Here is a 20993-nt window from a genome sequence, read left to right as displayed (position 1 = left end):
GTCTTTTGCCTCCTTAGGTAGGTTTATTCCTAGGTATTTTATTCTTTTGGTTGTGATGGTAAATGAGATTGTTTCCTTAATTTCTCTTTCTGATCTTTCATCATTAGTGTATAGGAATGCAAGAGATTTCTTTGTATTTAATTTTGTATCCTACAAGTTTATCAAATGCATTGATTAGCTCTAGTAGTTTTCTGGTAGCATCTTTAGGATTCTCTATGTATAGTATCACATCATCTGCAAACAGTGGCAGTTTTACTTCTTCTTTTCCAATTTGGATTCCTTTTATTTCTTTTTCTTCTCTAATTGCCATGGCTAGGACTTCCAAAACTATGTTGAACAATAGTGGCAAGCGTGGACATCCTTGACTTGCTCCTGATCTTAAAGGAAATGCCTTAAGCTTTTCACCTTTGAGAATGATGTTTGCTGTGGGTTTGTTGTATATGGGCTTTATTATGTTGTGGTAGGTTCCCTCTAGGCCCACTTTCTGGAGAGTTTTTATCATAAATGGGTGTTGAATTTTGTTGAAAGCTTTTTCTGCATTTGTTGATATGATCATATGGTTTTTATTCTTCAACTTGTTAGTATGGTGTATCACATTGATTGATTTGAATATATTGAAGAATCCTTGCATCCCTTGGATAAATCCCACTTGATCATGGTGTATGATCCTTTTAATGTGTTGTTGGATTTGGTTTGCTAATATTTTGTTGAGGATTTTTGCATCTTTGTTCATCAGTGATATTGGCCTGTAGTTTTCTTTTTTTGTGATATCTTTGTCTAGTTTTGGTACCAGGGCTGGTGGCCTTGTAGACTGAGCTTGGGAGTGTTCATTCCTCTGCAATTTTTTCGAAGAGTTTGAGGAGGATGGGTGTTAGCTCTTCTCTAAATGTTTGATAGAATTCACCTATGCGCCATCTGGTCCTGGACTTTTGTTTATTGGAAGATTTTTAATCAGTTTCAATTTCATTACTTGTGATTGGTCTGTTCATATATTCTATTTCTTCCTGGTTCAGTCTTGGAAGGTTATACCTTTCTAAGAATTTGTCAGTTTCTTCCAGGTTATCCATTTTATTAGCATATAGATGCTTGTAGTAGTCTGTTTTGATCCTTTGTATTTCTGCTGTGTCAGTTGTAACTTCTCCTTTTTAATTTTAATTTTATTGATTTGAGTCCTCTCCATTTTTTTCTTGATGGGTCTGGCTAAAGGTTTATCAATTTTGTTTATCTTCTCAAAGAACCAGCTTTTAGTTTCATCGAGCTTTGCTATTGTTTTCTTCATTTCTATTTCTTTTATTTCTGCTCTGGTCTTTATGATTTCTTTCGTTCTACTGACTTTGGGTTTTGTTTGTTCTTCTTTCTCCAGTTGCTTTAGGTGTAAGGTTAGGTTGTTTATTTGAGATTTTTCTTGTTTCTTGAGGTAGGATTGTATTGCTACAAACTTCCCTCTTAGAATTGTTTTTGCTGCATCCCATAGGTTTTGGGTCATTGTGTTTTCATTGTCATTTGTTTCTAGGGTTTTTTAAATTTCCTTTTTGATTTCTTTAGTGATCTCTTGGTTATTTAGTAACATATTGTTTAGCCTCCATGTGTTCGTGGTTTTTTTTCCTGTAATTGATTTCTAATCTCATAGTGTTGTGGTCGAAAATCATGCTCTATATAATTTCAGTTTTCTTAAATTCACTGAGGCTTGATACGTGACCCAAGATGTGGTCTGTGCTGGAGAATGTTTCCTGTGCACTTGAGAAGAAAGTGTATTCTGCTGCTTTTGGATGGAATGTCGTATAAATATCAATTAATTTTATCTGGTCTAATGTGTCATCTAAGGCTTGTGTTTCCTTATTAATTTTCTGTCTGAATGATCTGTCCTTTGGTATAAGTGGGGTGTTAAAATCCCCCACTCTTATAGTGTTACTGTTGATTTCCTTTTATTATGGCTGTTAGCATTTGTCTTATGTATTGAGGTGCTCCTATATTGGGTGTATAAATAGTTATAATTTTTATATCTTCTTCTTGGATTGATCCCTTTATCATTATGTAGTGTCCTTCCTTGTCTCTTGTAACAGTCTTATTTTAAAGTCTATTTTGTCTGATATGAGTATTGCTACTCCAGCTTTCTTTTGATTTCCATCTTCATGGAGTATCTTTTTCCATCCTCTCATCTTCAGTCTGTATGTGTCCCTAGGTCTGAAGTGGGTCTCTTGTAGAAGGCGTATATACAGGCCTTGTTTTTGTATCCTTTCAGACAGTCTATGTCTTTTTGTTAGAGCATTTAATTCATTTACATTTAAGGCAGTTATCGATATGTATGTTCCTACTGACATTTTCTTAATTGTTCTGGGTTTGTTTCTGTAGGTCTTTTTTCTTCCCTTGCTCTTTTGTTCTCTTCTCTTTCTTTCCTAGAGAAGTTCCTTTAGCAACTGTTGTAAAGCTGGTTTGGTGGTGCTGAATTATCTTAGCTTTTGTATGTCCATACAGCTTTTGATTTCTCCATTGAATCTGAATGAGAGCTTTGCTGGGTAGAGTATTCTTAGTTGTAGTTTGTCCCCCTTCATCACTACAAATATATCCTGCCACTCCCTTCTGACCTGAAGAGTTTCTGCTGAAAAATCAGCTGATAACCTTATGGCAATTCCCTTGTATGTTATTTGTTGCTTTTCCCTTGTTGCTTTTAATATTTTTTTCTTTGTATTTAATTTTCGGTAGTTTGATTAATATGTGTCTCAGTGTGTTCCTCCTTGGGTTTATCCTGTATGAGACTCTCTGTGCTTCCTGGACTTCGGTGACTATTTCCTTTCCTGTGTTAGGGAAGTTTTCGACTATAATCTCTTCAAATGTTTTCTCAGACGCTTTCTCTTTTTCTTCTGCTTTTGGGACCCCTATAATTCAAATGTTGGTGCATTTAATGTTGTCCCAGAGGCCTCTGAGACTGTCATCAATTCTTTTCATTCTTTTTTCTTTATTCTGCTCTGTGGCAGAGATTTCCACCATTCTGTCTTCCAGGTCACTTATCCATTCTTCTGCCTCAGTTATTCTGCTACTGATTCCTTCTAGTGTATTTTTCATTTCAGTTATTTTCTTGTTCATCTCTCTTTGTTTGTTCTTTAGTTCTTTTAGGTCTTTGTTAAACTTTTCTTGTAACTTCTCATTCCATCCCTCCATTCTGTTTCTGAGATCTTTGATCATCTTTACAATCATTACTCTGATTTCTTTTTCAGATAGATTGCCTATCTCCTCTTCATTTAGTTGTTCTTATAGGTTTTTATCTTGCTCCTTCATCTGCAACATATTTCTTTGTCTTCTCATTTTGTCAGACTTACTGTGTTTGTGGTCTCCTTCCCACAGGCTGCAGGACTGTAGTTCCTCTTGCTTCTTGTGTCTGTCCCTTGGTGGGTGAGGTTGGTCCAGAGGCTTGTGCTGTTATCCCCTTGATGGGGGGTTTGATTGGTGTGTGGTGACCAGAGCCTGCCCTTGATATTGAGCGGGACCTCCCCTTTGCTTTGTAGTTGTCACTGCCCTGTCAAGGGCGGGGTCTGCTCCCTAGTTGTTAGAGCAGAAGCCCCCAGATCTGTTTCTTAGCTGTGATTCTGATCTGCAGTGCAAGGTATGGGGGATTGGAGCATTCCCACTGGGAGAGAAGCCACTGAGTTTTCCTCCTTTGGAGGTGTTCACGTGTGAATGTGCTCTGTTGTGTCCCCTTTTGCATGTTGTGTGGGCTCACAAAGTACACTGTTGTTGGCACTGCTCTCAGTCCCACCTTAACTGTGGGTATGCCGGCAATTGGCCCTGGTGACTCTGAGGCATTGTATTCACACCACAACCAGTGCAGGTCCACTGAAGTCAGGTCCCAGTACTGCAGTAGTCGTGCACCTGGACCTGCTGTGGGAGCTATAGAGGCACCTCAAACTCAAGTCTGGCCCTACCCCCACGTGTACATGCCCACAGAGCCCACAGCTGCTAAAGCCAGACCTGTCCTTGTTGCAAAAGCAGTGGTTGTCCTTTTGGATGTTTTGCAGGCGCTGAATTTAGGAAGCCATCAGTGGAGGGGTAACTCCACAATTCGTGCAGCCACAAGGAGAGGTTTCCGCTCTTCTTCCTTAGTCACATATCCCCGGGTCTCAGCTGTGGTTTCAGCCCCAATTTCCTGCTCGGGGAGCTATCTGTGCCCTCCCAGGACAGCGGTGTGAGTCCCAGCACCCGCTGGTGGATTTCTTAGTAGCAAGATGTTTCTGCATGCTCTGGAGACAGCAGGGTGGTTTTTGGCACCCACTAATGGATTTCCCAGTTGCAGAAGCTATGTGCACCCTCCAAGGACAACGGGGCAGGTCCCAGCACCCACTGGCAGATTTCCTAGTAACAAGAGTTTTCTGCACACTCCCAGGACAGCAGGGGAATGTCCTGGCACACATTGATGGATTTCCTAGTGGGGTGAGTTATCCACGCCCTCTTGGTACAACAGCATGAGTTCCGGCACCCTCTGACAGACTTCCGAGTTGTGGAAGCTATCCACACCCTTCCAGGATAGTGGGCCAGGTCCCAGCATCCACCAACAGACCTCCTAGTTGTGGAAGCTATCCGGCCCTCCCAGGACAGCATGGGCAGGTCCTGGGGCCTGCTGATGGAATTCCCAGTGTCTGATTATTTTTAAATAAAATATTTTATTTTATTTTTGTAATCTCAAAAAAATTGTGATTTCATTGTTTAAAAAAATATCACATTCGTTGAAACAGGAAACACTTTTATTGGCAGAACTTATTACACAGGAAAAGGTAAATCATGCAGTTGGTGAGAATCTAACAATGAAGAAAGTAAAATTATGGTGAATAAAATTCTAGGACAAGATGAAAAGTTTCTGCTCTCAAACAACATGATAAACGTTTGTGTCAGTAACATGTCTCATCATGCTGAAGAAGTTTTGAGTAATAAAGAATAGCTCCTTTATTTAGTTGATGAGTCAAGAGATTTCTTCAGTAAATATTACAATGTAGCATTTGTATGTTTTATAAATATTGGGAAATTTAGAAAACTTTTTCTAGAGCATCAAGTTGTCCAAAACTAACAGTCTGAGATTTATTCAACGTGTTTTCTTCATATCAGGAAACAAAAAGTTTATCATGGAGGAAATAGGTCAGCATCTGTAATGATGTTGTGTCTTCAGTGGTTGACTCAAAGAGAGGTTTTGCTACAAAAGGAAGAAAAAGAGAGAGATACAGAAAGAAAGAGAGAAATAGAGAGAGAAGGGAAGGAAGGAAAGAAGGAAGGAAAAAAGAAGGAAGGAAGGAAAGAAGGGAAAAAAGAAAGTTCCTACATTAAAACAAACTACTTTTTTCACAGAGAATTGATGTCGAAATTCTTGGGGATATATATGAATCTGTATATCTATTTATTTTATTCATTAAATAAAACACAAGTATGCTTTTTGCTTTTCTGTTTTGTTTGTTTATGTTGTAAACCTGGACAAAAAGCACAGAGATCTGCTACATACAGGTATCTGGCAGCTTAGTAGATGTGTTTTCAAACAGGGTTTTGAGCTAGAAGGTGAATTCCAGGAGTACTTTCAGGTAATGGTAAGCCAGGTTCAACTGAATTTTTGAAGACGAAAAATGATGGCTGAAACTAGCCTGCTGAACAGACTTTCTACAATCATATGAACTACTTGAATTGCAACACCCTGGAGAATATGTTTTTGATATCAAGTGACAGAATGCTCAGATTTAAAAGAAAAATAACTGTGAAACCACATGAGGTAAAGAAAATTTTAAAACATTTTCACTGCTGCTTTGGCTTAGAAGTGAGGAATGATATTGGCAAGACTCAAGTTATTGAAATCACTGTATTTTTCCCTCTTACAATACAAGGGTATGTCTGGGTGATAGACCCTTCCTGTGAATTTGCCGCTCAGCCTGAGAACTAAATGGAGAAAAGAAGAACTTTATAAGTCTGATTAGCTGCAGACTAATCATTCAAAGGAGATATAGAGTTACCAGATAAAAGGACACAGTTAAATTTGAATATCAGATTGAAATGAATAATTGTTTAATATGTCTGTTTGTACAGACAAAATCTCTATGTCCTTCTCTCAAGTTTGATCCAGCAGTAAGTACAGAAAAAAATCAAGAACTTTTTTTTTACAATAAAGAGAATTTTTATTGTTTACTGTTACCTTCCACATCAGTACTTTTATACGTATATGATCTTACAAGAGAAATCAAGAAACCAAAATATATGATCATAATTTCACACATACTTAATTTTTCTTAACCTGATTATATATTCAGCAACAAGATTCAAAATTTCATATAAAACTGTGTCTTAGGCTAGATTTTCATTCATACTGCTTTAACTTATGCTTTTAGTAGCTTTACTATTCAACACTGTCAGTAAATTTTCATGTTGCAAATAGCATGAATTAAAAGCAATTTACAACTTTAAATTAAATCTCTAGAGCCAATCTTTATGTAAATAAAATCTTATTAGATCTTAGGCCAGTTAAATAAGATGGAATTATTATATTTGTCTTACAATTTGTTAGCATTTATATAAAAAAAGAAATTTTAAAATTCCAAGAAGTGTAAGCAAACTTAAGTACGTTTTTTATAAAGGAAAGTTGATGAAAAATTATTTTCAGTTTTAAATTTTTTAAAAATCCACTTGCTCTTATATCATATACTATATGTTGTATGTCGTTAGTATTTGCATAATAGGAATTTGTGACAAGACTTTTCGGCTTACTAAAAAAAAAAAAAAAAGGAAAACCATGAAGTTTTCTCTTTGTACACTACTGATTTACATTAGAGTTGATAGCTTTTCTGTAGAAAAGAAGAATCACAGAAAAATGTCTAATACGTTGGCCAAAATGAAAATATAATTTTGTACTAAAAAATCGTTTACAATTATGATTATAGTATTATATTTACAACTTTCTGATCATGCTGATATACCATGAATTGTAGATATAAAAATTTTTTTTCAGGGGATCTTTGCGATCTGAAAATGATTTATAAGATTAATACAGGAAAACAGAGCTCTTTGTCAATTATACTACTCAGTTCATGGCATGAGATCACTATTGTTCCATTCAAATCCATTTTTGAAATAATTTACATGTCTCTTCCTCAGTCTCCAATAGAATTCCTCCTCTCACCAAAGAAAACTAGCATATTCTGGAAGATGATATTCACCAGACCTACTCTAAAAAAGCTTATAGTCTAATAAAGAAGAAAAATATTAAATAATAACCTCACAAATAAATGATTATACCTTGTGGTAGCAACTATAGGGAAAGGAATCTTCCTTTGAGAATAGATTACAGAAGTTCTGTTTGACATGCAAGTGTCAGAGAAGGTTCAGGGAAGTCCAAAAAGTGGCTTTTCACTAAAGATCTGCAGAATGAATAGGAGTGCATGGGAAAATTTTGGATGGAAGGGCTTTTAGTGTACAAAATGCCCGGTGAAATAAAAACACTTTATGCATTAGAGATATTTGAGAGAAGAGTGGCATTCCCAGAGAATATTTGTCCTATATACAAATATTTGTTGGGAACTTGTCATTTTTGTTGTTTGGGAAAGAAATCTTTCTCATCATAATGAAGCTTATGATGAAGGTGAACTAGAAGAATAGAGATGGCAAGGGAGAAAATATAAACTTAGTGCAGTGGTTATAGCAATTGTCTTAATAAAAGACAATCTTGAATTATGAGTGTATAGGCAGTAGAAAAGGAGAGGAGTGGCTGAATTTGAGATATATTTTATAAGCTCAGTTTGATAGTTTTTATATTTAAGATAAAAGAAGTGAAAATGTAACAGAGAAGAAAAATGTTATGGGTGAAATACAGGTCACTGGCTTAAATAACTTAAGTAATGCATATGCCAAGCTGGTTACCAGAGAAGGATGTTCAGTTTGGGGCTTTTTAAGGTTGATATAGCTAAAGGTAGTCAAGAGTGAACCTCAAGCAGGTATTAGGTTATAAATCCTGGATCTCTGAAGAAAGATTTAGATCAGATTTTTAAATTTAGAATTGCTGAAATAGGGAAATTATTTAAAGCCATTTGAATGAGTGAGTTTTGCAAATGAAAAGTGTATAAAGAGTGAGAAAAGAAGAAAGTCCAAGACACAACTTTGAAGAACAGATGTAACGGTTTGGTTAGAGAAGTAAATTGACAAAACTCAAGTAGCCAGAGAGGTAAGAAGAAACCAGAACTGTGTGTTGTCATTAAATAAGGAGAAGAAAGAGAGCATATGTTGTTCAGAATGCTGTTGAAAGACTTAAAGCAGAACTAAAAGTAAACATTGTAAAGATCAGTGTGAAGATCGCGTTGGCAGTGTAAAGACAATGGTAAACTTAGCAAGAAAAATGCCGAAATACTCAAGTACAGAATCCCAACAGAAGTGAATGGAATAAAGTAGCAGATATGAACATTTTGTTTCTCAGTTCCTCCATAACCACCTTATTTTGTGTTAAGTAGGGTTTCCTAGGGTATCTTTTCTATTCTCTTGTCATTTTTTTTGTACTACATATTTTGAATTTGTTTCTATGTGGTTTTCCTGGGGATTATTACAGTAAACTATTTGGTACATAATAATCTAGCTTATATTAGTAACAACTTAATTACAGAAACATAAAAATATTTGTTTCTACATAATTCCACTCCTCTTTATGCTGTTATATTCACAAATTACATCTTTATGCATTGTGTGCCCATTAACATATATTCACAAGCATTTCTTTATGCAGTTTTCTTTTAAATAAGACAGGGGAAAAAACCAAAAAAGTACAGTCATACTATCTTTTATTTTTACATATGTAGTTACCTATACTAGAGTTCCTTATTTTTTTCATAGTTTCAAGTTACTGCCTAATTTCTTAGCATTTTTTGTAGAGTAGATAAGCTGGCAATAAAAGTATCCTTTTTTTAAAAAATCTCAGAATGTCTTAATTCCTCCCTCATTTTGAAAGATATTTTTTACAAATAAGGATTTAGGCTTTGCAGTTTTTACTTTTCTTTAAGCAGTTTGAATATGTCTTCTCATTGACATCTGGCCTTCATGACTTCTCATGAGAAATCAGATGTAATTTAATAAAATCAAATCTTACTATGGATCCCCTAGCATGTGAGGAGTCACTTCTTCCTTGCTGCTTTCAAGATTCCCTCATTGTTTTGGCTTTCATCAGTTGATTTTTTTTTTTTTCATCAGTTGATTTTAATGTGTTTAAGCATAGCTTTTTTTTTAGTTTATTCCACTTGAAGTTTGTTGAGCGTCTAGGATGTATTGGTTAATGAATCTCTTTCATCAAATTTGGAAGGTTTTCTGCCATTATTTCTTCAAATACTCTTCTGCTCCTTTCTCTCTCTGAACTCCTTCAGGACTTCCATTATGCATATGTTAGTATGCTTTAAGTTGTGACACAGGTCTTTGAGGTTATGTTCATTTTTCTTCAGATGAAAATCTCAGTTGACTTATCTCCAAGTACAATAATTCTTTCTTCTGCATGCTTACAGAATATTAGTCCCTCTAGTGGATTTTTCATTTCAGTTGTATTTTTCAACTCCACTACTTGTGTTCGATTTCTCTTTAAAATTTATATCTCTTTATTAATATTCTTTATTTAATGAGGCAACATTTTAATGCATTCTATTAGTACTTTTAACCAGGTTTCTTTTAGCTCTTTGCACATACTAAAAACAGCTGAGTTTGTCTAGTAAATACAATGTCTGTGGTTCCTCAGATTGTTTTGATCACTGTTATTTTTGTGTATGCGCCACAACACTGGTTTCTTTGTGTGCCTTGTAATTTTTGGTTAAATTTTGGACATTTTGAATATTATAATGTGGCAACTCTGGAAATCAGAGTTTCCTTCCTCTGCGTAGTTTGTTGTTGCTGCTTGTTGTATTTGTTGGTTGGTTGTTTGTTTAATGAATTCTCTGAATTAATTTTATAAAGTGTATATTCTTTCTCATATACAGCCACTGAAGTCTCTCCTCTGTTAGTTTATTGTCTAATGATTGAACAGAGTACTCCTCAAATGCTTTAAGCCAAAAATTCTCCCAGTTCTGTGTGTGGGTTTGCAGAGGGGTTCTGTGTGTGTTAGGGCACACCTTTAAGACTCGGCCAAGAAGTTTATAACTTTACCTTAGCCTTCAAATTCTGCATGTGCAGAGTCACAAGGCCAACCAGATGTGAGAGGTCAGGGGGTTTTTAGGTCTTTCCCAAGCATGTGCACAGCCCTGGGCATGTGTATGTCCTTCTAGTTGCCCAAGAATATGTCAAACCTTTTCAGAGGCCTTATTCCCCAAAGAATCTCACTCTCCAGCCTTTCCTTCCAAGCTTTTTGGCTGGTTTAGTATCTGCCTCTACTACTAACCATTGATTCAGCAGCAGTGACTAAAACATTTTTCTCTAAGCATTTTGAACAAATGTCCCTAGGCAGCAGCTTTCAAAAAGGCAAGTTCTGGTTTGGTGAAATAAAGACAAGCCTTTTGAGTGGGTTTTCCAGGAAGTCACCAGACATATCAAATAAGGACAATTTGTGAATGAGTTTCATTCTTCTCTTACATGTCCCAGTTCTGGGAATATGGCCTGTTATTTTCAAGGCTACCACTGAACTGAGGAGCAGAACAGGAATCTAGGGTTAGTTAAAGCACCACAAAGCTCACTGTTCTTAAAGATATTCAATGTTTTGTTTTGTTCCAAAGGAAGTGCTCCCCACAAGATTTTGATTAGTTTCCAAGGCTCTGATCATGTTGATTCTGACAGTTTTGCCAGGTTTTTAAAATTACTTTTGTATATGAGCTGGCTTTTGGATTTCTTACTCAGAAATAGGGATATCAACAAAAACCACATGGTCATCTCAATAGATGCAAAAAATGCATTTGATAAAATTCAACATCCATTCATGATAAAAACTCTTACCAAAGTGATATAGAGGGAACATATCTCAACAATAAAAGCTATTTATGACAAGCCCACTGCCAGCATAATACTCAACAGTAAAAAACTGAAAGCCTTCCCACTAAGATCTGGAACAAGACAAGGATGCCTACTGTCACCACTTCTATTCAACATAGTATTGGAAGTCCTAGCCACAGCAATCAGACAAGAAAAAGAAATAAAATATATCCAAATTGGAAGAGAAGAGGTAAAGTTGTCATTATATGCTGATGACATGATAATATATATAGAAAACCCTAAAGTATTCACATAAAAACTACTAGAACTGATAAACAAATTTAGCAAGGTAACAGGATACACGATTAACATACAGAAATCTGTTGCATATCTTTACACTAACAATGAAATATCAGAAAGGGAAAGTGAAAAAACAATCCCTTTCACAATCGCATCCAAAAAAAAACAAATTACTTAAGAATAAACCTGACCAAGCAGGTTTATAAAACATTGATCAAGGAAACTGAAGATGATTGAAAGAAATGGAAAGATATCCCATGCTCTTGGATTGGAAGAATTAATATTATTAAAATGGTCATACTATCCAAAGCAATCTACAGATTTAATGTGATCCCTATCAAATTACCTATGACATTTTTCACAGAGCTAGAACAAATACTCCTAAAATTTATATGGAACCATAAAAGACCCAGGATCGCCAAAGCACTCCTGAGGAAAAAGAACAAATCTAGAGGCATAACCCTCCCCCACTTCAGACAATACTACAAGGCTACAGGAATCAAAACTTCATGGTATTGGCACAAAAACAACATATGGTTCAATGGAACAGAATAGAGAGCCCAGAAATAAATGCACACATCTACGGTCTATTAATCATTGACAAAGGAGGCAAGAATATACAATGGAGAAAAGACAGTCTCTTCAGCAAGTGGTGTTGGGGAATTTGAACAGCTACATGTAAATCAATGAAGTTAGAACACACCCTCTCACAATACACAAAAATAAACTCAAAATGGCTTAAAGACTTAAATATAGGACATGACCCCATAAAACTCCTAGAAAAGAACATAGGCAAAACATTCTCTGACATAAATCATACTAATGTTTTCTTAGGTCAGTCTCCCAAGGCAATAGAAATAAAATCAACAATAAACAAATGAGACCTTATCAAACTAATAAACTTTTGCACAACAAAGGAAACCATGAACAAAACAAAAAGAAAATCTATGGACAGGGAGAAAATATCTGCAAACAATGTGACTGACAAGGGCTTAATTTCCAAAATATACAAACAGCTCATAAAATTCAATAACAAAAAAACAAACAACCTAATCAAAAAATGGGCAGAAGACCTAAATAGACATTTCTCCAAAGAAGACATACAGATGGCCAACAGGCACATGAAAAAATGCTCAACATCATTAATTATTAGAGAAATAAAAATCAAAACTACAATGAGGTATCACCTCACACCAGTTAAAATGGTCATCATTGAAAGGTCTACAAACAACAAATGCTGGAGAGGGTGTAGAGAAATGGAACCCTCCTACACTGTTGGTGAGAATGTAAATTGGTGCAGCCACTATGGAAAACGGCATGGAGGTTCCTTAAAAAACCAAAAATAGAGCTACCATATGATCCAGCAATCCCACTCCTGGACATATATCTGGAGAAAACTTTAAGTCGAAAAGATACATGCAACCCTATGTTCATAGCAGCACTATTCACAATAGCCAAGACATGGAAGCAACCTAAAAGTCCATCAACAGATGAATGGATAAAGAAGACGTGGTATGTTTATGCAATGGAATATTACTCAGCCATAAAAAAGAACGAAATAATGCCATTTGCAGCAACATGAATGAACCTAGAGATTATCATACTAAGTGAAGTAAGTCAGAAAGAGAAAGATACCATATGATATCACTTATATGTGGAATCTAAAATATGACACAAATGAACTTATTTATGAAGCAGAAACAGACCCACAGACATAGGAAACAAACTTATGGTTACCAAAGGGGAAAGGGGGTGAGGGGGGGATAAATTAGGAGTTTGGGATTAGCAGATACAAACTACTCTATATAAAATAGATAAATGATATGGTCCTAAAATTTTTTTTAAAAATAGGGACACCACTGACATCACTCTATTAATACATTTGTATTAAAGAAACGTTAAAGATGAGTACTATAGAGGATTTTTATTATTATTATTATTTCTACGAATCTTTTATTTTTTTCCACACAAAAACAATCTTACTGAAATAAATTACACAGAGCATCTTAACCATTCTTTTTTTTTTTTTTTTTTTTTTTTTGACCATACCACACGACCTGTGGGATCTTAGTTCTCCTACCAGGGATTGAACCCAGGCCACGACAGTGAAAGTGCCAAGTCCTAACCACTGGACCGCCAGGGAATTCCCTTAACTATTCTTGTAATAAGTGTTATTATTATTTATGATTGAGCATTTAAATGGTTGGCTACTATCATAGTTTATGAGCTAAACTGACCTTTCTTCTTTTCTTTTCTTTTAACGTGCACAACTTATTTTCAAACTGGTTTGGGGACAGAGACAGGTTTACCATAGTTGTGAAAATTGTACTCGTGATAACCGTACTGAGATCTTAAAAGCCATACTGGTGTTATTGGCAGCCATGTACTGCATTTATATGGATGGTTCCACTCCAAATACCTCTGAGCCCAATTTGGGGAAATTATGTAAAATTGATGATAAAATTATGAGAAGTTATGTGTATAGACATAACACATTATTATATTTTCATCAAGAAATCATTCTTACAAGTATTAGGTGTGTGAGAGAATTCAATTCACGCTACAATATTTTTATTTTATGTTTTGAAAATAGATTCCATGTTTTTACCAAAATTGTGTAGAGTTTCAGGAAGAACGATTCATCATATATTTAACAGAAGGCAAAATACAATGATTCTTTTAAACTTTTAATACAATAGCCACAAGTTATAAGAAACATTTTAATGTTTATTTCTTGAAGGTAATTTATCAGTTATTATAAAACATATTGCTTCCTTTATTATCATTATATTAATCATATTCATCATCATCATAAGTTACATATGTAATAAGTTTGGTTTCAATCTGTATTCTTTTTATTCTGTTTGTTTTCCTAAAAACCCATTGACGGTGGCAAGGAAATCAAATCAATAACTTGGTTACTATTTCAAATCAAGATTTTAAAATACAAAATACTTACTTAGCATTACATTACTAAAAAATTTTAAAGACAACACTAGAAATTTGTTTCCTCAAACCTTTGTCCAAGATTCACTTAAATGCACTACACGGCACTGGTATCCCCAAATTTTGTATTGCACTGCAAAACGGTGCATATGAACGTCAATTCATGGACTGAATTATACAGAAAAGGAGAATGAATTATTTAGTGATTAGAACACGAATAAGTCTACAAAATGCATGGACTATTCTTAGTAAAACGTGAACTTTTACTTATCTAATCTCATTCTCTTGCCAATATTTCCAGCTGTGAAATGGATGTACCTGTTTCTGACTGTGAAAATATTTTCCCTGAGAACAGTATTTTCCCATTTATTTTTAATTGCCTTGAGACACTCTGATGAGATACAGTATAGAAAGAGCTATAGTATAGTTTCAGGAGATGTTATCACACTTTCGTAACACTGAAACTTAACAGCTTACCACTATGTAGAAATGGGGATTTATAATGCACTTTGGTGATGATGAAAGGCATCATATTCAATAGAAATAGACAGAGATGTTAAAAAGATTCTCAAGAATACTACAAGGAGGAAAACTATTATAATATATAAATTAAAATAAAAATACATTCTTGTTCTTTATGTACATTTTCTACTAAAATATTATTATTATTTTTTTTAAACAAATTTATTTATTTATTTATGTACTTTTGGCTGTGTTGGGTCTTCGTTTCTATGCGAGGGCTTTCTCTAGTTGTGGCGAGCGGGGGCCACTCTTCATTGCGGTGCGCGGGCCTCTCACTGTCGCGGCCTCTCTTGTTGCGGAGCACAGGCTCCAGACGCGCAGGCTCAGTAGTTGTGGCTCACGGGTCCAGTTGCTCCGCGGCATGTGGGATCTTCCCAGACCAGGGCTCGAACCGGTGTCCCCTGCATTGGCAGGCAGATTCTCAACCACTGCGCCACCAGGGAAGCCCCTAAAATATTATTTAACATAAACTTGAGACTGTTGAGAGCATTAAAGGGAAAAATATGTATAATGAAAACATTAGTTATCTTTTTCCTTTATATTTTTTAATGGTAATAAATATTTCCTGACTCAGTTCAGAAAATTTGATTAACTCAAAAATCAAAATGCTTGGAGAATAAAAATGTCCAAAAGTAGTTTAAACAGGGAGCTTCATGTGGAAAGAGGTGGTCTATTGACAGTTTGTTAGGTTGACACACTGCTATTCACACACCTTTCTACTGAAAAGTAGTAGAATTAGCTATGTTGTCAGTGGAAAAACAGCTGCCACGTTTTAACTTATTCTATTAAAAAAAAATAAGGAAAGTCAAAAATAAGCAAGCTGCCCTAGTGAAAAGAAATCTTATCACATTTATTGCTTTAAAATGACAGATAAGAGTAAAGGTCTATTTTCTCTGTTCACAGATAAGTGAACTTCTGATGATTCATGGGTGAAAACTCTAAAGTTTGATAAGAAAAACTACCATATATGGTCATTCCTGTAGGTTTCTGGCACTTGTGTTGCTAATATGAAAAGATGCTGGGATATCAGAGAAGTTTCCGATTCAGCACAAAACAATAACTATGTTTGCTGACTTATCAGAAAGCAGCATTGCATTGTGCTTACCAATGCAGGGTGCCTAGGCTGGGAATTCAGCTCTGCCAACCACTCATTGTATACAACTTGAGAGCAGTTTTAATAACATCTGTGTCTCAGTTTCTTCACTTGTATAATGAAAAAATAACCTATTTCATAATATTGTGATACAAATTAAATTACTTAGTACATGTTAATTGTTTAGAACAATGCCTATAAGTCAGGATAGTTATTTGAAACCCTATAGACTATAGTAGCTTGAAATTGTATTTTACTCCTTTTATATATGTAATTCTTATTTCAACAACTCCTAAGTCTTGACGTATGGCTTTTAGTCAGAATCACATTTTTGTTGTTGTTTAAATTTTATTTTATTTATTTTTGTACAGCAGGTTCTTATTAGTTATCTATTTTATACATATTAGTGTATACATGTCAATCCCCATCTCCCAATTCATCCCACCACCACCACCCCACTGCTTTCCCCCCTTGGTGTCCATACATTTGTTCTCTACATCTACGTCTCTATTTCTGCCTTGCAAACCGGTTCATCTGTACCATTTTTCTAGACAGAATCACATTTTATGTAAGAAAAATAAATGGCTGCCTTAAGGATTTAATGTCCAGGAAACCTGAAGGTCTCAAATACCCAATATTTAACAACTCTCCCTTCAATGGAAATATATTAGTTGGAGAAAAAGTACTGTCGACTTTCTTTTTTCTTTTTTTTTTAAATTTTTTAATTTAATTTTATTTATTTTTTTATACAGCAGGTTCTTATTAGTTATCCATTTTATACATATTAGTGTATATCAATTTTCTAATTCATAGAATTCAGTATTAAATATTCATTTCTTTTTAAGAAAAGTTTTTCTTCTCTGATAAAATGCAAATATTTCAGGAAGGTATTAAGTCAAGCATGCTTTAATGTAAATAAACATATCACCTCCTGTTTATATACCAGAATTTATGTATTTATCTATTTATTTATTCAATTGTATTTAGAGAGAGATTCTCTTTTTTCTTCTTCTCTTTTCCATTCTCTTTGTGGACAATAAAGTCCTAAGATCACTAGATTTGGGACAACACAAGGTTGGCTCATTTCTGGTAGTGGATAGGGAAAATAGTGTTGCCCAGAGTAGAGTATCAGAGCCCCTGCAGGATAAGGAAGGTATCCAGTTAATTTTTCAAGGAGATGAGGCAACATGTTGGCAGTTTACTACCAGTAGTAATGATTTTACTTAGTTATTCATGGAAGTTTACGGAATAACAGTGAAGAAATATGAAAAGTGAAGATATGAGTCAGAAAACAAATTTTAAGATTTTATTAATTCATATACTGTTGCCCATCTTTCTATTTCTTTATTCCACATAACTTGGACTTCTATGTCTTATAGATTGACTACTCAATGTTAATAATCAATATGTACATACAATGCATAGATCACATTGTCTAATATCATCCTCTCCAATAATTGAAAGATCAATATTATTTTCCAAAAGTTAAAAAAAAATTCAAGCTTAGAAAGATGGGGGAATGCCAGAAAATACTGATTTCTGACCTGAACACTTTCTGTCACACCGTTTGGCCTTATGTCACTATTTAAATCACCGTTATATAGTACAATAAATAGGCATAAGGAGTTAAATAATACCTCATGATATGATAAAGACATTATTTAAGAAATCACTTCAGTATGTCACATTATTGACCCATTTAAGATGAAAGGGTAATATTTATAAATTTGTGATCTGAAGTAAAACTACCTGAATTTACGTTTCAATTCTAATGTTTTCTCATTGTACAATCTGGGGTTATCAATTTCAACTTTCTAAGACTCAGTAATTACATCTGTAAAAGGAAAATAATAGTAGTATTCCATTCATAGGATTGTGGTAAGGGTCAAATGAGTTAATACAGTTAACAAATTTAGCTCAAGATCCAGCAAATGGTATATGCCAAAAAAATATAGAAATTAGTATCATTATTAATGTTATAATTAAGATAGACATTTATGTAATAATAACTGTTGGTGTATTTCTTGTAAAGTGAGTTATTCCAAAGGAGAAACACTATGAGGCAATTAATAAATGGACTGATACAGAGGGGAAATTTGCTAAAGTAATTATATGCTTGCCTCTGCATAAATGAGAACAGAACGAGTAACATAACCAAATTTTAAGATTAATTTGTAATTTAGACTGTCTAGATTTCAATTACTTAAACTTTTATTATATTTCAGGAGCAGAAATGAATTTGAATGTAGTACCTTCATAAATTTTCAATAAAATTCTATAGGTGCAGCTTCTAATCATTCTTGAGAATTCTTTCATATTAAGACTTTATAAAATTATTATTGTATCAGTAATTTTTCATACCTTTAAAGCTTCTTTAATGTTTTGACTGTAGAGTTATTGACATGGTGATTTAAGAAACAGTAAAAGCACAAAAAAGGATTATTCTCACCAAGAAGCTACATTACGTTATGAGAGCCACATTCAAATGTGATGAGAGTTTGAGATATATCTCATAGAGAAAAGGCCACTGAAAGAGAAATTAATCCAAATTTGTACAAAGATGCTAATAATGGGGTGAGGAATCAAGATGTACATTTCTATGGTGGTATCATGGCTACTAGAAACCAGATCAAAACGTAGAGAAAACTGAGATGAGTGTTTTTGTTATTTCTGTAAAAATCTTTGATGACATACTATAGGAAACATTGTTACTGTATGGGACTATAGAATCAAAAGTAGGCTGAATTAAGCTCTTCCATGAATCTGTGCCACTCTATGGACCTTAACTTTCTCTACTGATGTGCTATCCGGCTCAGGGTATTTATGTGTTTTATCTTTCCTAAATTTATCTTTACTGGGTTTTTTATTCTAATTGTGTAATGGCGTATTTTGTAACCTGATAAAGAATTATCAGGCATCTTTGAACAGAGTGGAGTGGATATTTCCTGGTCAGAAGCCAAAGATCAAACTATTATTTTAGGAATAAAAAGAAAAAGAGAACCTAAGAAATTTGATTTTTACTTCTGTTTCTTCCATTGCATCACCCTGCTAGACTCTAGTGATTCATTCTATAGTATGTAATTCTAATACTCAAAACAAACTCAATATACAAAACACATTGGTAATATAAAGTATTTCATAATTATTCTAAACAAAGACCCAGACATGGTATATTTATATGATGTGTAGATAGATTTAAGGGATACTAATTTAAAAACAGATAAATACCAAGAAAGTTGTTGAAAATTAATTAATTTAACATTGCTGTAAAAAACTAAATAGTCATTTTAAAGAAAAGAATTAAAATCACACATTTTGAAGTTACCTACTAAACATAGTTACCATTTATTTTATTTATAAACAAAAAAATCAGCCATACTCAAAATTTGCTAGAAATAAGATCACTTTACTTCGATTTTTTAAAAAAGATTAGAGTATAATAGCAAAAGAATTTCAGTAGTTCAGGAAAAATTCTCTTCTGGAAAACAATAAACACAGAATATTAAAAAATACATTAAACGTAGCATGAATATTTATTTCAATCTGGAGAACTTTAATGCTATTTTTCTGTATTAATAATATACATTGTATATATATATATATATATATTTTTTTTTTTAAAGTTTAAGTATTGGAACATTTATTTGGGACACTCAAGTAGATTTTAATCAATAAAGTAAACAAAATGTGCTCTGGAAAGTGTATATATACCTTTTCTTGTATAAAACAAATGAGATAAGTGTACATGCTAACATACTCTTTGGCTACTTCTTATTGTTTTCTAACGGAACAATAAATCCTGGAGATATTTCCCTGTTAGCACACAGAGAGATGCCTGAATGTGCCCCTCTGGGCTGTTCTGGGGCCAGGGAATTAGTCTTTCTAAAGACTGCACCGCTACATTGTATATTTTTATACTTACATTTTAAACCACTTCATACTTTGCAGTATTTTAAACACCAAAATATGGGGGGAGGTGTATTTTGTGACCATCATGATAGACAACATTGATTTTTCAAATAAAATTATCTATGGACCAGCAAATGTTTTGGGGGTTGAAAAATTTTAAAAAGAACTTGTATATTTACTCATAATCTTCCCCCAAAGTTTTCCTTTAATACATTCCTTTTAAAATAAATGGATAAGGTAGTAATTGTTCATGCTTTGAAGTTTGGTGCTTGGTGCTTTTTGCATGTAGATTATCCTTAATTTTTGTGAGTTTAAATCCATTTTACCAGACATAGGTAGAAACTGACACCAAGTAAATGGGACTTTATCCCCACCCAACACTTTGGAAACAATGTAAAATTTTCAGTGTCCAAAACTCTTCAATAAGACTCTTTATGTAGTTTTGAAAATACCTCACCAAATCAGCAAGGCTGAGGACAGAGCAAAATGCCAGCCCCTGTCAGGCCTGACTGGCTGGGCAGCCAGTCAGAATCACTCTTCACAGCCTGCTGTTTTCCATCCCTGAAGATCAAAGGAAAATGAGATTCTAGCCACAGCTGAATTCAGAGTAACCTGTTTATACCATCTAAAGATCACTGAAATGTGTTAGCCTGACAAATAGCTAAGTACGTCAAGACCGCCTTGCTCACTTCCTTAGTCTCAACACAAATTTCAAGTCCTCACTCTCCACTCTGATCATCTTATCCTCTCTCTGGTCATCACCAATTATTTTACTCTTCCCTTTTCTTTGACCAAAATCCTTAGTCTCTCTTTCTCTCCAACATGCCCTCTTAAGCTTCTTATTAATGAAGCATAAACTCACTTCTCTAAACTTCCGTTGCTCAAAATGAAATCTAGCTTTCACTAAGGACTTTGTTTCCCTAAGAGCTTCCACAAAAGGAGGCTGCCCTTTGACCACACAAAAAATAGCTCAAGTTTACCACACAAATGTATCTCAGGTTCTGGTGATGAGTTCTGTGTCATTCAGTCACCCTTCCCCTTGCTCCAAGACCCCAGGCTGGCAATTTGATAACTATTTTCTTTAAAAACAAAATAAAATAATAATCGAGAAAAATTATTATGTTGGACTTGTTTCATTTAGTTTACTATTCTCTACTTTAAAAACTTATTTTGTTATCTACCAATAATCTCTTTAAATCTACCAATAACATTAATTAAAGATCTTGAAATCTGAATCACAATGTCTCTCTTTCTCCACCCCCAGACTATAGACTTGATTTGTATGAATGACCAATCCCTTAACAGCGATTATCATTTCCTAGATCTGCTTATTTCTTCT

This window comes from Eschrichtius robustus, chromosome 4, assembly GCF_028021215.1.
Source record: "Eschrichtius robustus isolate mEscRob2 chromosome 4, mEscRob2.pri, whole genome shotgun sequence".
NCBI classification, from domain to species: Eukaryota; Metazoa; Chordata; class Mammalia; order Artiodactyla; family Eschrichtiidae; genus Eschrichtius; species Eschrichtius robustus.
Note: the sequence above shows the minus strand (reverse complement) of the source record.